We start from the raw sequence: 19,864 nt of genomic DNA on the forward strand, positions 1-19,864 counted from the left end.
CCTCTTTTACATTAAAATGAAAAAACTATATACTGTTATTAGTGTTAAAGGACAAGGAATGTGAAAGGTGTCAACTAATCCCATGTTATTAGGGTGATATGATATGATTCAGTCCTGGATATTTTAAATAAAGTAGCAGCTGTCCTCAGCAAAACACGTCAGGCAAGATTTCACTTCGGGTGACAACTATGAAAGAAAAGAGTTCACCAGCAACATCATTACTAGTATGAACTTACAGTATCAACACCACGTTTTATTGCATTTTGGAAAGTGACTGATTAATCACTCACTTAATTTTCTATTACTCTTTATCTATTTACTTCAATTAAAATGATTGCCACTATGGGCTCTGCCCCTGCTTTCTAGTTACCTTCACAGAGTAAGGAATCCCTTTGGAATGTGATGATGCGCTTCCCCTTGGGAGTCTGTAAGTAGTTAATCAGCTCACACACAGCAGCGCTAAAGCTGAGGTCAGCCCAAAAACGAGAAAGGAGGCACCTCCGGGCTGGCCTCAGCTTCATGTCCACGGTGTATGAGCACACACAGGCTGATCCGTTGAAATCAATGGAGCAGGGGCACTGAGTAAATCTGCTTCTCTCAGCAGGCTGACAACAGCCAAAGTCTTTAGCCTGTGTGACCATAACTTAAAATGATTTGCACCAATGTTCTACGTATGATATAAATCTTCTGTGGAAGCTCTGTGGATAAACGCAGGCAAAGAAACAACCTGACCACTCAGCTCTGTGATGTTTCTTCACCTTCAGGCATGGTGTTGGGGAGGTTGCACACAAACGGAGCAGATTTCAGTGTAACAATGCATTCTCTAGGATTTTCTGCATTTCACTCAATCCACCTGACCCCAGGCCAAAGCATGCGTGCAGAAAAATGGCGGAGCAGAGGTAAGTTGTCTATGTTTATCTGTAGGTCACCAGGGTGACTGATTTATCTTAATCAAAATGAATCTAAATGTAACTTCTTTAACAAACAGGCAATATAACATAAAGTAATAGAGATATGTGTGCTAATTTACCCTGTTAGACAAACAGAAGCACAGGCTGGCTAAAGGTAACGCTGCCCTTAACGCTCACAGGGATCCACTGTTGCACTCCCTAACTTGTTCTTCTGAATGCCAGGGATTTAGGGAACAAGCAGGAGTGGGATGAGAGGATTCTCTCCCCCCCCCCTCATAAATACAGTGCTGTCAAACACAGTAGGTAATTTATTCATTGGGGAAAAGTGAAAAATACAGAAAACACTGTAAATTGCCCTGATTTTTTGCACAAAAGTATTAATTGCACTTTAAATGGAGTAACAAGTCAAATACTTTTTAACCTCAGTTAGTAGCTAGGCCAGGAAATAAAGGCAGGGCTGGCAGGACATTTGGTCTATGGGAACTGCAAGTCAGGGCAGGAAACCTCTCACTTATTGTGTTGCTTGTTGGAAGCATTAGGCCTGTATGCATGTGCAACACAGAACAATAACTGCACAAAAGGGGTGTGGGTGTGTACACACGTGTCTGAAATTAAACAGAATTAAACAGAAAGTAGAGCAAAGAGTCCTCTTCATTGTTGTGCCAGACTATTATACAGCATCAAAAGCCAGTACTATGTGTGCCTGTCTGCAGAGTTAATGTGCAGGAAATGTTCTCTCTCTACATTTAGTAGAAATCATTAAGCTACATTCCTTGGATCTGAAAGCACCTGATTATTCCAGTCATATGCTGTTTGTTAGACACCTAAATCCTCCAAAACAAGATGTACATTGAACCAGACTTGGCAGCAGTTTACTAGCAATTTCTGAGAAGTTTGGCAGAAGAATGTGCAGCAAGCACAAAGCCAACCGAGCACTAGTAAAAAGACCTAAATGAATACACCCTAACACAGTGATTGTACATATTTTGCTGCCCCCAGAAAATAATGATTATTCAGAAATATGAGTTGCTGCAGAAAGATGAATTAAAGAAAAAAGTTTTATTTGCACAATGTTCTCCCCAGAGCATTTTTAGCAGGTGCGTCATCCAACACTTTTTGCAAGTGTCCTGCTTGCACCTCCCTCACTCGAATATAAAACTGTTTACAGAAGCGGGTAGGCAGATGGATTGTTTCCTCTTTCTACTGGTTTGTAAAGCTGATGTGTTGCCTTCTTCTCTCCTGAATGTGAATGTGCTGACTGGCAAGGGATCAGTGTACACAAACAGAGGAGTTTGGTGCAAAAATGCATACTTTAGCACTTCTGCTTTACAAGGCAGTTGGACAAGGCATTGACAAGGCTCACAGAACTGGACTTCTCTGCAATCAGCATTGAATTGAAACAAGAAAACATTTTGTTTTTACCGGCTAGTTTGTTACTTCGTACTTCAGAAAAGTTTTATCCTGTATTTCTCCTCCTTGCACTCTCATTCTTCCGAAAACATTTTTTAACATTTCTTCCAACAAGTCAGAAAGGTATAGAAATTTCAGCCTCTCTACTTTCCTCCAACTTTTTCCTAACCTTTCTGCTTTCAAAACATATCTTAAAACTTTTTAGAGAAACCTACCCACACTATGTTTAGCTACTAAATGCAATACCATTTGCTACATCTCTCACCTACTTATTTCTGATATTGACCACTCCCACACCTTGTGTCTACTTCCCTTCCCCTTTAAGATTGTCAGCTCTTTTGCACCTGTACCGGTCTTTATGTATGCAATTCTGTATGTTATATGTATGTAATACATGTGATTTCTTTGTATAAACAAATTTATTTTACAGTGCTGTGCAATATGTTGGCGCATTAAAAATACATGGTAATAATAATAATAATAATACAGGCCAGAGGAACTAAGAATCTGTAATTCTTATGTTTTCCTTTTGCAGACTCCTCTCCCTCCCAAATGGGAGCGGTGCTCAAAATAATAATCTGAACTCCATTTTAACAGATACCATCTACATCAACATGGGAAATCCCACTTCTGCTTCCACTGTCTTTCTCCCTTAAAGTGTTGCCCCCCTAACCCTCTAATACTATTGAATAGCTGAATTAGTAATTCATTGCAATGAATGTTGCATGGCTGCATTGGTGATACATTGGTGATACATCCATGCATGATATGTCTGGTTTAAAGGGCTGAGGTGAAAGTTTTGCTCCCTAAAGATGGCCAAATATGAACCAGTAAAATAATTATGTATGTTTCTGGCCCATGTATGATGAGGGGACGATTAGGGAACTATATGAAAGATATCGTTGTTTCCAGATAACAGTTATCTGGTTCCACTATTTTGGCTCATGGGTTACCTTTATACCTCTCTAGGCTAAAAGTGTGTATAATAAAAGAACAAGCGATCGGTGCTTCTATTAAACAGTAGGGAATCTAGCATGAAGCAATTAGGCACCTGCTAAGGCATCGATGTGTGTCTTTTTTCAACCAAAATAACTTTGTTACAATGTAAGATCTGGCATTATACATGCAGCATACACTTTTAATTGTGAACACATTTGTAAATGCTACATATTGTAGATACATGTATGATCTAAGAATCAAATGAAAGCAATAATGCTATATTTTAATTTTTTGTTTTTATACACACACATACACAAATTAAACAATTCCCTGCCTGTGCAAAAAGATAAAACAGTAAATAATATTAAACCTTAGTTTAGGATGTTTAACCCGATCTTCTGAAAGGGTACTGCTAAACTTGAGTATATATATATATATAAGATACTTGGTAGCAGGCAAGTCTCCCTTGTGATAAATGATCCATGTAAGATGATCTTACTACAGTAGAGCTACCTGCTAACTGACTTCATTAAGTCAATTGGAGAATGGAACTATTCCAGGTTGAAAAAGCAGATGGGATCAGATCACAGAGCATCTGAAGCCACAAACATGCAAGATGTGATAACACAACCACTTTGAAATTCCAGTGAATTAAATATGCACATTTTCATTTACTGTGGCAAATAACATGCAGCTATTCCATACCTATTCTTACATTTTCTGTCTAGATTTAATAAACATAGCAAGGGAATGAACTAGCATTAAATAGTATACTCATATAATGAGAAACCTTACATTTAAAAGCAATTAGATGCAAAGAAAAAATATACTAAAGCAAACAACACAAAAGTTCCACATGTGCCACAAACCCTTAAGAAGTCCAATATGAAATTAAAGACAATTTTGTATGTAAGCAAACTTTAGCCAGAACTTACTTACAAAGGTCTGAATCAGTGCAAAATAACGGCAGCAAATTTGGCTTTCGCATGGCGTAAAATAACACACACCTTGATCAATCTGCCATTTATTTTACACAGTTTTTCCGTCAAATTTCATCACAGCATAATAAATAGGCACCTAGTTCTATTACAAAGAAAAAGTTCTAACTGAAACATTTTATTTATCTGATGTTGCTGAGAAACTTATTAAATAATGTATCAGATTTAAACAGTTTAGGAAATCAGTGACTGTTTTACTTACTGAGCTTAAAACAAATTTATTTTTTAAATAAAATCTAACAAAGTAAGCAACTAAGAAAATACATTATTAAAAAACATTTTAGCTTTAAAGTGACAGTTCACTTTTACAAACTGTATTTTCTTAAAATGTGTTTGGCACATGTAGATCTAGCTTAAAGACTATACAACTAGTTTGACTTTATACCACAAATACTTTGTTATATTTTTAACTAAAGCCGTAACAATATTTTAAGTCTACAATATATTCCAATTTGTACCACAAGCTGAAGTATTCCGTGAAAACGAATAGCAGAGGAAACATCTGTGGAAAATACTAATGCAAAGATTCCAGACAACTATAAAATAACCAGCCCTCATTTTTAGAACTTCCTTGTAAATAAACAAACTACAATACCTTGTTCACTATTAAACAAACTGTTATTGCATCATATTGCCAGCAGTGAATTATCAGCAACATTTCAATTGGTTTTCTTTTTATGGTTTTTGAATAAATAGCCTTTCTATTAAGCCTCTTTTTGAAACGGATATCTGTGTGTCAGGGTCAATGATGCTGCATTCTGACTTCAAAACTGCTACTTAGTTGTCAGAGTACACAAGCCATTCTCTCCATACAGAAGCTAAAATTCAAAGCCAAACAGCTGCAAAACAAACCCTGTAAATAATTAAAAAAACACAAATTTAAAAATGAAAACCAAACAAAAAAATCTTTTTGTAAGACCCACTACCCCTTTAAGGTCTGAATCAAACCTGAAGGAGTTGATGGCAGTAGAAGGCTGTTAAGAAACATAGTAACCTAGAGGACTAAAAACACAGCAGCTGCCTATGCAAGCCAAACCTTCTTACATATAAACATTATTCAAGATAAAACTTAAGGTGGCCATACACGGAGAGATCCGCTCGTTTAGCGATGTGGCCACCTTTACTTAATAAAAAAAAGACAAAATTTGGATTTATAAGGGGTCACTGCAAGCACAGTGGTAGGCAGGAAAAACTCATTGAACAACTTGATGCATTAAAGGTACCTGCATTCAAACAAGTTTCTTGCACTTACGCATAGCTGCACTCAACAACAGTGCGGTAGTTTCAGGGTGGCTTTGACATGCAGTAGGCAAAGACAATGTGCAGTTTTATATCGAAATTGCATTTGATTCAATAAAATGCACATGTGCAATACATGTTTTGATACATCAGACATCTCTCTCCCTCATGGCCATAACAAAGCTTAAAATATGGGAGGGAAATGGTGCATTGTGGGCAAACATCTTGCATCCCAAATTGCACTTTGCAACTTTCCATTCGCCAGAAGGAAAATTCGCCTGGCGTTAGAGTGTGAAGCTCCTTCACTAGCGAAGTGATGCCTGCACCCATTAGGGATTTGGCGAAGTTCTGAAATGACGTCACATTGGCAAATTTTCGCTAGCCTTAGTCACTACGTCCCTTTAGGGAATCTGCCCCTATGACTAATGACTATGACTATGTAAGTAAGCAAAGAAGCATTCATTTAAACAGATTCATTACACCAAGGCGATTGTAGTAACATTTATCATTCTTATCAAAACAAAACAGAATATTCTGCAGAACTATTATAATACAATAACATATTTTATAATTTTGATTATAACACAATAATATAACATATAACATATAATTTTTTTAACAGCACCTCCACTGGAAAGGGCTCACTTCCCCCTTTCCAAACTGAATCTATGGTTCCCCCAACTTGCCCTGTGCCTGAGCTGAGAAGGCAGTATAGCACATGTGGTTGGTGGTGTGTCTGACAATGACCTATCCATTGTGCAGGCTCCTGAGAGTATATTGATAGGAGCATTGACACTGGAAGATGATTGGGTATTGATTTCTAGTATGCATGTTTTGTGCCAGCAATCAAGGCATATAGACGACATGACCAGACAGCACCATTTTGTTGTTCTGCTTTCTTTGCTTAGGTACAAGGCTATGGGGGCAGCTGCAGGGGGAGCATCAGATGAGGATCAGGAGAAGAGAAGGTGAAGGGGACCCTTTCCAGGGGAGGCACTTTTATAAAATTATTTTTATACATTTTTATGCATCACAGTATTCTAAGGGAGTTTCAACTTTCAGAGCATAAGGCTACTGAGAGCCTGCCCATGTACCCCATCCCAATAAAACTTGTTAGGGCACATTTATTAAAAACCAGTTCACCAGAGGAGAATTCCAAAAATACTGCACACACATCTAGTTCTTCTGTGGTATACTGAACTTTTTGCCCTTTAAGAAATATATTCTGTATGACGTCAAAGTCCCAAAGTTACATGTAGAGGGTTTTTGTATGGTATCCAATGGAATTTACGGTGTTTGCCCTGCTCTGTGCAAAACTGCAAACACAGATTATAATGCTGGCTATAATACAGTAGAACCTGAAATTAGGCATAGCGAGAATAAAGAGAAACAAATAGAAGTGGAAGAAAACAGGCACAAAACAGGTTTTGTAAATAGTGGTAATACATTCTACCAGTCTACCAATATATGAAACTAATGTTGATTGCTAGATGGCTAGATACTTTATAAAGGTTACTGGCAAGATTAGGAAAGATGCCTTTAGAGCAAGACCAACCAGCAATTGATTGTTGTAGTTCATAGTTATATTTCTGCCAAATAGATCCCACATTTTGTTATTTCCGTGCGAAGTGGAAAGCAGAAATCAGACAATTCACGCTTTTTATTTATTTTTAGAAACCAGGAAATTGGTTTGAATGGCAGGCTGGAGATGAATTGATAGGTATAATAATAATAACTATAATACAGACTGTGATAATAACTAGAAATCAGGTTTGGTAGGGCCTATTTCCCTAATTCATTTTTAATTGTGGAGAGGTAAAATAGAAAGGTAAATTAAAATAAATAAAATAAAGACTGGTTGCAAAGCAGCTAATAATAGTTTTATGTACCAGATATGAAATGAATTATTAAATAGACTTTCCCTTTACTGAAATAAAGAATATAAAGAAGCCATTACAGCTATTCATGGCACTGAATTGCTGACATTTCTGATAATATTCAAACAATGTTTGAATAACATGTTTTGTTCATTGCACCTGCCAACCCATGCCTATCATTTAACAAAACAATTTACTTAGCATAAATTCCCCAGAGAGTAGATATAGAAATGAGTGTGACTGGTAGTTTGTCTTCCATATTAGTTCTGACTCTGGTAAATGCAGATCAATAAACAGCTTGACAAAACTAATAGAATCTAACTTCTCACACTGGCATGGAGACTTGACTGCTGCACTTACATCCCACCGCTGGAGCTTATATAATAGAAGATGACAGCACACAAGTGAGACTGCATTGTCAGTATTCATCACAGTGTGAAGTGTAGTAAGGAAGCTAATAACTGTGCAATGAACTTTTCTAACATCCTGAGGCAGACAAGTCTCCAAAGGTGTCAAAGAGGGAGGAAATTCATAAGCTTCCATTATTTTTTTGTGGCTGTTTGTTTACATCTCCTCATGCTCTGTCACTCCACAGAGATTGGTTAGTTCATGATATAAGGCAACAGAAATCTAGTTCGTATTGAAATAAATTTTAATCATTTGATGAGATTTTTCATTTGTAATTTTGCACACAAAATTAGAGGATTTCAAGGTTTACACAAAAGCATTCAGATTAGTTCCAAATTTTTATTCATTCACGCTTTTTATATTAGGCTGCTTTTATTAATTACTTGGTATTCATGGTTTTAGACAAAATGAGTTTAATTGTGGTTTCTAAAAACTCTAAAACAACTTAAATGAGAATTTTAATAAATGTGTAACCAACGTTAAAACAACCATGTCTAGAATGAACTTGTTAAGACATTATAACATTCTAAAATTCAAGAACTGTAAACTGAAATATATGTATAGCGGGAGTTCTATAAGGCACTGGCATAATGGCCAAAATGAGCAATCTAGCAGTTGGCTGCCCGTCATGAGCGGGAAACGGCACGAGCAGACAAAGTAAAATCATTATTTGCAAACATTTGATATTAAAGGTTAAAAAAAATGTAAAAGCAGCACCTTTTCACTTGTCAAAGCTTCATAAGCTACAAGCAATTCATCTTAACAGGGCTTAGAGAGAAAAATGCTGATAGGAATGCCTGAAATGGCTTTCTTAGTGGATATTTTGAATTGAATGTTTAATAAGTTTTTTCTTATAATTTTGGAGAAATACATTGTTATTGTTCTTTCGTAACCTATGTATACACATTCATTATCCAGAAACCTGTTACCCAGAAAGCTCCAAATTATGGGAAGACCATTTCCCATGGATTCCATTTTAATTAAATAATTTGCAATAATTCATTTTTCGCAGTATAAAAAAAAGTACCTTGGACTTAATCCCAACTAAGATATGATTAATATCGCAATAAAGTGTGGAAGCTGTCAGCAGAGCATTATTTTGCCCAACTAGCAGGTTTTGTCAGAAAGAAAGGTAATAAAGTGGGTGCTTTCAAAATGGTATTTACCTTGCCCTTTAACTTTCCATTGTCCTCTCACTTCCTGTTCATTAACAATGGAAGTTTACAGCACCAACTATCCAAAAAGGCAGCACCAGAGCAGTAGTAATTATAGTTAGTTATAGGTAGTTATAGTAGTATAACATACATACATACATATACAGGTATGGGATCCATTAAGGATTGATTTCCTATAAGAATATATATACCCCCACGCCATTTCAATCCTTATAGGTTATGAGAAAGTCAAGAAGTTGTCTCTGCTATGGAAAGAGATATTTATTGCAATGTTGTGGACCACACCCTCAATGAGATATACCATACCTACTGACCCTCATCCATTTTTGACATCACTGGGCTAATAAATGCAATGACAGTCCAGTGGAAGGTGAAAAACAAGTAAAGGTATGGGACCTGTTATCCAGACTGCTTGGGACCTGGGGTTTTCCGGGTAAGAGATCTTTCTGTAATTTGGATCATCATACCTTAAATCTACTAGAAAGTCATGTAAACATTAAATACATCAAATAGGCTGATTTTGCTTCCAATAAGGATTAATTATATCCTAGTTTGGATCATGTACAAGGTACTGTTTTATTATTACAAAGAAAAAGGTAATCATATTTTAAAATTTGGATTATTTAGATAAAACAGTCTATGGGAGATGACCTTTCTGTAACTCTGAGCTTTCTGGATAATGAGTTTCTGGATAACGGATCCCATACCTGTATGTGGCCAGCATGCAAATCAGTCACTTTAGACAAGGCATACTTTCACAATAAATAAAGCAAATGAAAAATAAATATGTTTTTAGCTCTTTAAGCTCAAGTGCAATTTGACTCAACTACTACTTCCATCCACCATTCACCATTAGGCATAAAGCCCAAAAGATATTTTGCTCACTGTTTCTTGTACCATGTGATGCCACGGAAACCACACTGGCTGCCCAAGACCTGTAATTATGACCTAAAAGACTATGTTAAACAGTAAGCTAACAGAGAAGACACCAGACATTGTCATTTTACACAAAATGTGTGCCTATAAGATAGGATACATGTTGTGAAAACGAATGTGCACAATGTCTACAGGCAACTGCACACAAGGAGATGCAAGATTAAGCAAGACTGACACATGTAAAGTGTTTTACATTTGGTGATCAAAATGTTAGTGAAGGGAAGGCATTTTTAAGATATTTGTCATCTCGGTAGTGAAGATTTCCTGCAGGCAACAAATCTCAAATCCAATTACCCTAAGAAGAACTCATAATGGAGTGGGCAGTCTATTGCATGTATAAAGTTGAAGTTTGGGATATATCACAAACCAGATCACAGGTAAACTAGATGGATACTTCTGAAATAACAAGGATTCAGCCAATCAGATGGTATATTATATATAAATTGGGCAAAAGGGCAAAGATCTACTTGTTTACTGACCGTGCCAAAAAGCGGAAATATTAGTGTATAGCTAGTCTTTACATGCCCTGGTAACAATTGCCTCCTTGCTTCACACTAAAGCTACTATCTGCTGTGTAACAATGAGACACTTATTCATGTTGAATAGAACAGGTACAAATTTAGGGTAAGGACACACGAGGAGATTCAGGGAGATTTTGTCGCCTGGCTACTAATCTCCTTGTCTTTTGAGCAACTATCTCCCTGAACTGCCTCAGCGTTTTTCCCCATAGGCTACAATGAAAAGTCGCCTGCGCTAATGCACACAGGGCGATGCGTTTTCAATAGTTGCCTGAAATTGCCTCACTGAGGCAACTTTGGGCAACTATTGAAAACGCATCACCGTGTGTGCATTAGCGCAGGCGACTTTTCATTGTAGCCTATGGGGAAAAACGCTGAGGCAGTTCAGGGAGATAGTTGCTCAAAAGACAAGGAGATTAGTAGCCAGGCGACAAAATCTCCCTGAATCTCCTCATGTGTCCTTACCCTTAGAAAAAAAACAAAGTTTTAGCTGAAAGATAAACAGTGGTCAGGCCATTCCAGACTAAAGAATGAATACCTTTCCTGTATATAAAAAGGACATTTAGAAGCGTATTTCCTAATTTTTGAGGTTGGGGTGGAAAAAACCCTGAGAATCAAAAAAAAAAAATTAAAAAAAAAAAACAGTTTTCCATGATTTCTATTTCATTTATAAATAAACCTTTTTACTTGCCCAGTTTTTCTGGCAACTTTTCTTGTTTTTTTCTCCTTTAACAAATAGCAACTATTCAAGCTTCTGAACAATATTCTCCAGTATATAAGCATTTTTCTCGAATCTTGAAAAAACCCAACTCAATTTTTGATAAATCAGCCCCTTATTGTCAAGAACTAGTTTCTTTGTAGGTGTGCATCAACACATAACAACATTAAGGGGCAGATTTATCAAAGGTCAAGGTGAATTTTGGAATTCAAAAAATTAAAATTTCCCCAAAACTTTGAAAAATCAAAGTTTTTTTGGGGAAAAACTGCGAATCAAATTAGATCGAATGCGCTATTCCTTCGATTCGTACAGTTTGAATACGGACCTATTCGATCAAAAACTGACCTATTCAACCAAAAAAAACTTCTACTTAATTTCAGTTGGTCTTTTTGAATTCGAATTTCGAAGTTTTTTCAAAACGAAATTCGAAACTTGATAAATATGCCCCTAAATGTAAAAAATAATTTTTCACTTTTTGACGATAATGGCCTTTTAAAGGCTCATTATTCATAAATTCATAAAGCTAGCTTTCTTGTCACTAAGATCTCTTCGTCAGGCTAACATTTTTTTACAAAATAAATTTCAAAGTACTACAGTTTGAAGGACAGATTAACATAAACAATTAACAAACCCACAGACATTCTTAAGCATGAACAGGAAGTAGAGTTCCTGTATCTTAAATTTTTCACATTATAGCTTACAATCCAAAGATGATTTACCCTTAAAGGACCAGTAACATCAAAAAAAAATGTTCAAAAATTAGTTAGAGCACAACAAAAAATGAACACAGAGACAAATGAAACTTTTAAATAGCAAAGACTTTATTAAGAAATAACTTACAGAAAATCCACTTCCTGTCCTCTTCAGAAACGGCGAAAAGGCGACCATCCACACTGCAGCAATCGATTTCTTCTCCCTGGATATTCACTGACATCCTCCTCTCGTTGTGTCCAACAGCAGCTGGTTTGTTCCTGTGCTGGCGGCGATGAACTGACAGCAGCGAGTCCTCTCGCTTCCCTTCCACTGGCCTGGCCGTCTACAGTCTCCCAACGGCACACTTGTTCCTGCACTTTCACTGTGCATCGGCTTCCCTGCTCCGCTCTCCTCCCTCTCCGTCTCCCCTCCTCCCCAAGCTGCTGCCTTATCAATGGGCTGCTATAGACATCACGCGTTACTGTGAATATAAAATGTCTGGACTAGCCGGCAGTGCAGCATGCATGTGTATATTTTCAGCAGCAGTAGAGCCGATCCTGCCCAGACCCTAGGGAAGCAACTTCATGTACAATCAGCGCGCCAAGCCGCGTACTTCCATTCCGACCTGGATCGAGTCTGGTTACTAGCTGCCCTTCTCTTCCTCCTCCCTCACTCACACCAGCGAGCGCCACGATCGGCTTTTGGGAAGGAAAGCTCAGGAGGCAGTGGCCGCGCTGTGGGAAATGCTGCCCCGGATTCCAATTCCAGCGCCGGGGAAGTGAAGGCAGAGCACGAGCAGAGATCCCAGACGCACAATCTGTCCCCTTCCCAGAGAGGAAGGGAAGCCGATGCACAGTGAAAGTGCAGGAACAAGTGTGCCGTTGGGAGACTGTAGACGGCCAGGCCAGTGGAAGGGAAGCGAGAGGACTCGCTGCTGTCAGTTCATCGCCGCCAGCACAGGAACAAACCAGCTGCTGTTGGACACAACGAGAGGAGGATGAATATCCAGGGAGAAGAAATCGATTGCTGCAGTGTGGATGGTCGCCTTTTCGTCGTTTCTGAAGAGGACAGGAAGTGGATTTTCTGTAAGTTATTTCTTAATAAAGTCTTTGCTATTTAAAAGTTTCATTTGTCTCTGTGTTCATTTTTTGTTGTGCTCTAACGAATTTTTGAACATTTTTTTTTGATGTTACTGGTCCTTTAAGTTCCAAAACATTTATGTCTTAGAGAAACTGATCTGAACTGCAGAATTGTTTTGCAAGTGGTGCTTTTATTTTCCTTTTATATATTTTGCGGTGGTGCAAATCCCTAGAGAGTGAAGTACTGGGGCTGACAAGGATATGAATATATTATGTATGTCAGTATACCTTTAAATGAATCACACATGCTCTATTTCAGTTAATTTAATTTATTTAACCTGTAGACAAATAAAGGTGTGTATATGCTAATCAGACACACACAACCCAGACATGGATCAGGAGTTCGCTGCTGTTGTCACCAAAATAAAAGCAAAAACAATATATTAAGTATAAGTAATTCTAAAAACAACTGGACTTGCCGAGTAATCATTGAAAATGATTATTCAATAATTACTCAGCAAGTCCAGTTGTTTTAGAATTACTTATACAGGTTTGGGACCCTTTATCCGGGAAACCCGTTATCCAGAAAGCTCCAAATTACAGAAATGCTGTCTCCCATAGACTCCATTTTATCCAAATAATCCAATTTTTTAAAAATGATTTCCATTTTCTCTAATAAGAAAACAGTACCTTGTCCTTGATCCAAACTAAGATACAATTAATCCTTGTTGGAAGCAAAACCAGCCTTTGGGTTTATTCAATGTTTAAATGATTTTCTAGTGGACTTCCAGCATGAAGATTCAAATTACGAAAATATCCGTTATCCAGAAAACCCCAGGTCCTGAGCATTCTGGATAATACCGTACTAGATATACCATGACCTGGATGAATGAAAATCTTCATAGTCATAATATATAAAGCTTTAACTTAATATAAACATGCACTGTTGTAAAAGAAGGCATGCTAAATAAACATTGCCAGAATTATTAAAATGGCTATTTCTAACCACACTAAATCTACAGCCAGATAATTACTGTCTCTTCCTTTGTACAAGAAAATGAGCTTATCCTAACAACTTACAGTTTATAGCTAACAATTTACAGGGATTCCCCAATTAGTAAATTATAAGTGTGCCAAGCTGCAGGAAGACTTGCTCTTCCTTCCAAACTATAAAAAACAATTCACATTGTAAATATATAATTATATTGGGAGCTGCTAATGTCACTAAAGTATGTCAATGAAAAACAAAACAGTTCAGTTGAGGGGCTGAAAAGCATGAATATAATCTAACAATGTTGTAGGCTGCTGCTGTGCTAATACTTTAATACTTCTGAGAGCCTTTACTAAAAGGTGGCTGAAAAACAGGTTTATCTACACTTAGCTTAGGAACAGGGTGGATACCAGTAAAGCCACACACATGCCAATGCTGTAAGCCAATTTGGCCAGTTTCAAATTAAAAGTACGGCCAATGTTTTAAGACTTATATTATTTATTAATTCATTTTGGAACTACAATAAATAATATCACAGTGGGATAATTCAGGTAATGCCACAAATAAACCCCACCCAAGACAAATGCCTAATCTGTCAAAGTCCCATCCACAACTGGGAGGTATGTAATAAGATATTTGTAAATGCATTTCACACACATTCAGCTGTGGTTATTATTTGACAACCAGCATAATTGACTGGTGTATCTGCATAATGTGTGCACAGTTACTCCCAGCATGATGGAATTGTAATTATGCAATTAGGTCAGGTGTAGAAATTATGTAATGATTTTCTGGATAATCAGTATACATAGAGATTTTGCAGTAAGCTTCTGGCAAAATCCTTGGCTTGCTTTCAATGAGTTAGACCTGGCAAATTTGAGCTGTAAACTAATTTTATTGAACGACAAATTAAAACATTTTTCAGCTGAATTGCGAAAAATCACATAATGAAAATTTCAATCTATAAAATGGGAAATAACAGGCTAATCACTAATCCTCCTAAACATACTCATGTCATTTTTTATATTTACCTTTAAAATGACATCAATGATAGGATATGAAAAATGTATCTGTAAATAAGCTAAAGTTGAAAAACAAATATATGAATCAATCTCTTAATTTTATTTATAATACTATCAGGTCATTTACTGACCAGAAATATTTTACCCATGCATAATCTGTTCTTCAACTGTATAATCCTTTCATATATTTTAAAGCGGTCTAAATCTTTTAAAAAGCAGGAGAATGTAACAAATAAAAAAAAAATAATGGTAGGCTACATTTAAAGGCAATTTCATAATGTTACATATATTATGGCTCACTCATTTTTGTGTTATTTATATAACACAAATTATAAAATGCAATATATATACATAACACAATTATAAATGCAATTAGGCAGTGGGGAAAGAGAAGCAAGTTTACTCAACAAAGCAGCAACTCCTTACTACGAGTCTGAGGGGGCGAGTGACATAGTATGTAAATTCTAGCCAGTGAGACAGAGTGGCTGCCAATCAGATAATTATTCATCCACAGAGTGGGGGAGATTTCACTGCTAAGCATTCTATGAATTCCTTTTGTTTAAATAGCAATAAAAAAGTTATGCAAATTTAGGAAGATTAGAAAAACACAGAAACATAATAATATATACACCAGCTACAACAATAAAAAGCGTACTGTAATTGTAACCCTGTAGTATTTTTACTACAAAATTAACCAAAAAAAATCTGGGCATACTATGAAACAGCATTTGGCTGCAGCAGACACCTATTGTAACCCTAATGCATTGAATAACACTAGCTGCCTGTATTCTACAATGCAGTGTTTGTGTAGAATAATAAATTAGAGATTACTCCTACCACACAATGCTCCCAGACATCAACAGAAACCAGAAACATGCTGAAAAGTGTAACTAGCTCCTTACAGTCTTGCCAAATAAGCATTAATGCATTGTTTTCACATTTACAAGAAATATAAAGACTTATTTATCACTGCTATAGAAGTGGTGGAGCAATAATGGTATAAAATGGTGCTCCTTAGAGCCCATGCACAGAAAACTTATCCCTGTAGCATTAGTTATAGTATTACGAATCTCTGATAAGAATGCTCTAGTGTTTTATTACACTGCCTTGTGCTCCTTGCTGTTCAGTGGTATAAAAACTATTGTTTTGGGAGTATCTTGCAGCTTTTCCCAGGAAAGAAAACAATTTTCCCCCAAGACATAACAAATGATCTCTAGAGCAAAGTGAATGGCCACTACAGAATAGTAAAATGCAATCACTGAACACAGTCAGCTCTTGTATTATTTCATCAGCTCACACCATTTACTGTCTAAAAAATGTTTCAAGTATGAATCTTCCAGTTCCATGTACTTCTTACATTTTAAATCCTACTGCACAGTTAGTACCACACCCTCAAAAGTGGCATGATCAACTCCAAAATGTGTCCTCCTCTGCAAGTGCTCATTATGTAAACCATAAGCAAAAGGATTACAGGGAAGCAAAGGTTTCTTAAAGGGATACGGTCATGGGAAACCATTTTTTTTTTTTCAAAATGAATCAGTTAATAGTGCTGCTCCAGCAGAATTCTGCACTGAAATCCATTTGTCAAAATAGCAAACATATTTTTTTATATTCAATTTTGAAATCTGACATGGGGCTAGACATATTGTCAATTTCCCAGCTGCCCAAAGTCATGTGACTTGTGCTCTGATAAACTTCAATCACTCTTTACTGCTGTACTGCAAGTTGGAGTGATATCACCCCCCTCCCTTTCTCCCCCAGCAGCCAAACAAAAGAACAATGGGAAGGTAACCAGATAGCAGCTCCCTAACACAAGATAACAGCTGCCTAGTAGATCTAAGAACAACACTCAATAGTAAAAACCCATGTCCCATTGAGATACATTCAGTTACATTGAGAAGGAAAAACAGCAGCCTGCCAGAAAGCATTTCTCTCCTAAAGTGCAGGCACAAGTCACATGACCAGAGGCAGCTGGGAAATTGACAAAATGTCTAGCCCCATGTCAGATTTCAAAATTGAATATAAAAAAATCTGTTTTCTCTTTGGAGAAATGGATGTCAGTGTAGAATTTTGAATTAGAAATTTGAAAAAAACATGTTTTCTGATAACAGGATCCCTTTAAACTGTTTGCCACATAATAGGGGATATTCGCCCAAAGACATTGAAAACTTATTTGTAAATGCAATCTGTATTGCGAGAAGTATCTGCCTGGCCAGACTCCAGAAACAATGTAGCAAAACCATAGTGAAATACCTGGCTGGATTGACTTCTGCAAAATCATTTCAGGAGCCAGAGAACAGAAACAGTCACTTATATTTGCAAAAAACTTTGCACCACAACAAAAAGTTTCATTAATGTATAATGGAATGTCACTTCAAATTTTTTTTTCTCTCACAATGCAAAACTATTTTTTGGTAGGAGTTTATGAATATACTTTATAACCTATTCATTATTAGTAAAAATACAGAATTTTCTATTTTAATGTAACCCTGGAACGGTCAGTACTATTTTCTTCACATCTGGGTGCCTATATACCAAGGTTCAGAAATTTTCACCATAAAATTACTTTCCGCTTTTTCCTATTTATTGTTAGTCGCATACATCTTTTGGGAGTTTTTTGCAGTTTCTTTTTTTGTTGTTGTTGAAAACTTTCTGACATCATTTGCTGGAAATTTTTGGCTTTACTTTTAATCAACATTTTAATGTTGGCAAATGATTTTATTAACTTTTACAGAGATAACAAAAGATGCAGATGCTACATGGTATGACATGGAAATCTTGAAAGGTAATTCTTTGCTTCAAGAAACAAATGACTACATCCAAAACTCACTTCAAGGAACCAGACCATCCACTCGTTCACCCCCCAGGACTCACCGTACTAATAGGCTTCTGTTGTCTTACTTCAGGTAAATAGCCCTAACCTGTCTCTTTAGATCTGGGAATCTGTGTCCAATCTCGGAATATTGATATATATGTAATACGAAACCGTGAAAAGGTAATGTTATGCTAGCTTTGTTTTATGTTTCTGTTTATTTTCTCTTTCTCTAAATGTATCGTATCCTATATGGCATGCATACTTCCTTCACTATGTTGACTGATACTGGGACTTTTCTGGTCCATTGATGTATGACATGCTTACGAAAATCTTTAATAAAAACAACTTTTAAAAAAAAAAAAAAAGATGCAGATGGAAAATGAAAATAGCAACAGGTTAATGTTTTCATATGCAACATATTTCCCCACAATTCCAAGACTGATAGCGCTACTATATGAGCCTGACAACAATGAGACAGATACTCAATGCAACCATCTCAAAATGGGCTCACAAATCTGGTCATACGCTGTAATTTTAAATGTACAAATAACCTTACATTTTCAAGTACTTAGGGCTATTCCACACGGGGAGATCGGCAGGCGTTTGCGGTCGCGGCGACAAAGCGCAGCGCCAGTCGCCGCGACCGGCGCAGGCGACAGTTTTGTATGGGCGCCTATGTAAAAACGCCTGTGCTAACCACACGAGGCGATGCGCTTTTCAACAGTCGCCTGAAAATGCCTCGCCAGGCTTTTTCAGGCGACTTTTGAAAAGCGCATCGCCTGATGTGGTTAGCACAGGCGTTTTTACATAGGCGCCCATACAAAACTGTCGCCTGCGCCGGTCGCGGCGACTGGCGCGGCGCTTTGTCGCCGCGACCGCAAACGCCTGCCGATCTCCCCGTGTGGACTAGCCCTTAAGGATGGGTATGCTGACAACACTAAACATTTATTTAATATTTACTACATGGAAACAAAGATAACCATACAGTAAGAATATGGAAAAGACTTTAAGAAAGGAAAGTAAGCTCAAAGACGAGAAAAGATAACAGAACTAGAAACAAAGATCAAAAGAGTAGAACAATAAAAGTGATTCTGGGGAAATTTGTGATGCCTAGTTATTTTTCAGTAAGAGAAAAGCAAAGGAGAACTGAATGAAGTTTAAAGGAACTCTGCCTTCAAAATGAATACTTTAGCCAACAGGTATATAGTGAATAAATTACCCCCTAATGTAAAATATAAGGATATGATTAGTTATCAAGGAGTTCCAAAACCATATAAAAGCACAAGGGCAAAGGCAAGTGCTTTTATATAGGTCATGGAACTCCGAGGTTACTTCTAATATCCTTGTACCCTACAACAAGGGATACTTTATTTATTATAATACACAAGTTTTAGTGAGTCATATGACAAAAATGACATCACTAAGAGCTTTTTATAAGGATATAATTTACAGGATATTGAAATTGAAATTGTTTATTTAGATGAAACACTGTTTTTCAAATGGGCTCTTTTAGACAATGTATTTCTATAGAGAATTGCAATGTTCAGGGTATAGTTTTCATGTAAGCAGGTGAAATCTGCACTGAAAGGAGTCAAGCAGCAATAAGCACCATGTGTAATATATGTATCTACCTCCTAAGTGCATTGAATTGATTAATAAGGAATTTAGAATTTACCTAGGCATTTTATAACCTGTAACAGCATGAGGGATAACATGATAAAAAAGTATCTGGAAAGCTCTGAATAACAGAAAGACTGTTTCTCATAGACTTCATTTTATCCAAATAATCCCAAGTTTTGAAAAATAATTTCCTTTTTTTCTGTAATAATAAAACAGCACCTTGTACATGATTAAAACTAAGATATAATTAATCCTTATTGGAAACAGAACCAGCTTATCAGGTCTATTTAATGTTTACATGCAGTGTCGGACTGGGGCACCTGGGGCCCACCAGAAAACCTGATCTGAAGGGCCCCTCGATACTCACGAGAGCACACAAGGGAAAAAAGGAAACGCATACCAAAGTTAACATTTTTCTTTCCCCGATAACGTCAGGGTCCAATCTGCCTGCCTGTCATTGAATAACTTTTTTTTCACACCAAACAGTCTTACTTACACCAAGCAACTGAATGATT

General features: G+C 36.9%; 1 protein-coding gene and 1 long non-coding RNA gene across 11 annotated transcripts in view; one reads left to right on the forward strand and one right to left on the reverse strand.

The window, feature by feature from the left end:
- The window catches only part of myo6.S (myosin VI S homeolog), a 146,310-nt gene that overhangs the window by 117,097 nt on the left and 9,349 nt on the right, over positions 1–19,864 (reverse strand). The gene's annotated exons all lie outside the window — the stretch shown is intronic.
- Positions 759–18,094, forward strand: LOC121394255. Its single transcript, XR_005961589.1, has 2 exons — positions 759–899; positions 17,649–18,094. It is a non-coding gene; the product is annotated as an uncharacterized LOC121394255 (long non-coding RNA).

Source organism: Xenopus laevis, chromosome 5S (assembly GCF_017654675.1).
Source record: "Xenopus laevis strain J_2021 chromosome 5S, Xenopus_laevis_v10.1, whole genome shotgun sequence".
In the NCBI taxonomy this organism is placed as follows: Eukaryota; Metazoa; Chordata; class Amphibia; order Anura; family Pipidae; genus Xenopus; species Xenopus laevis.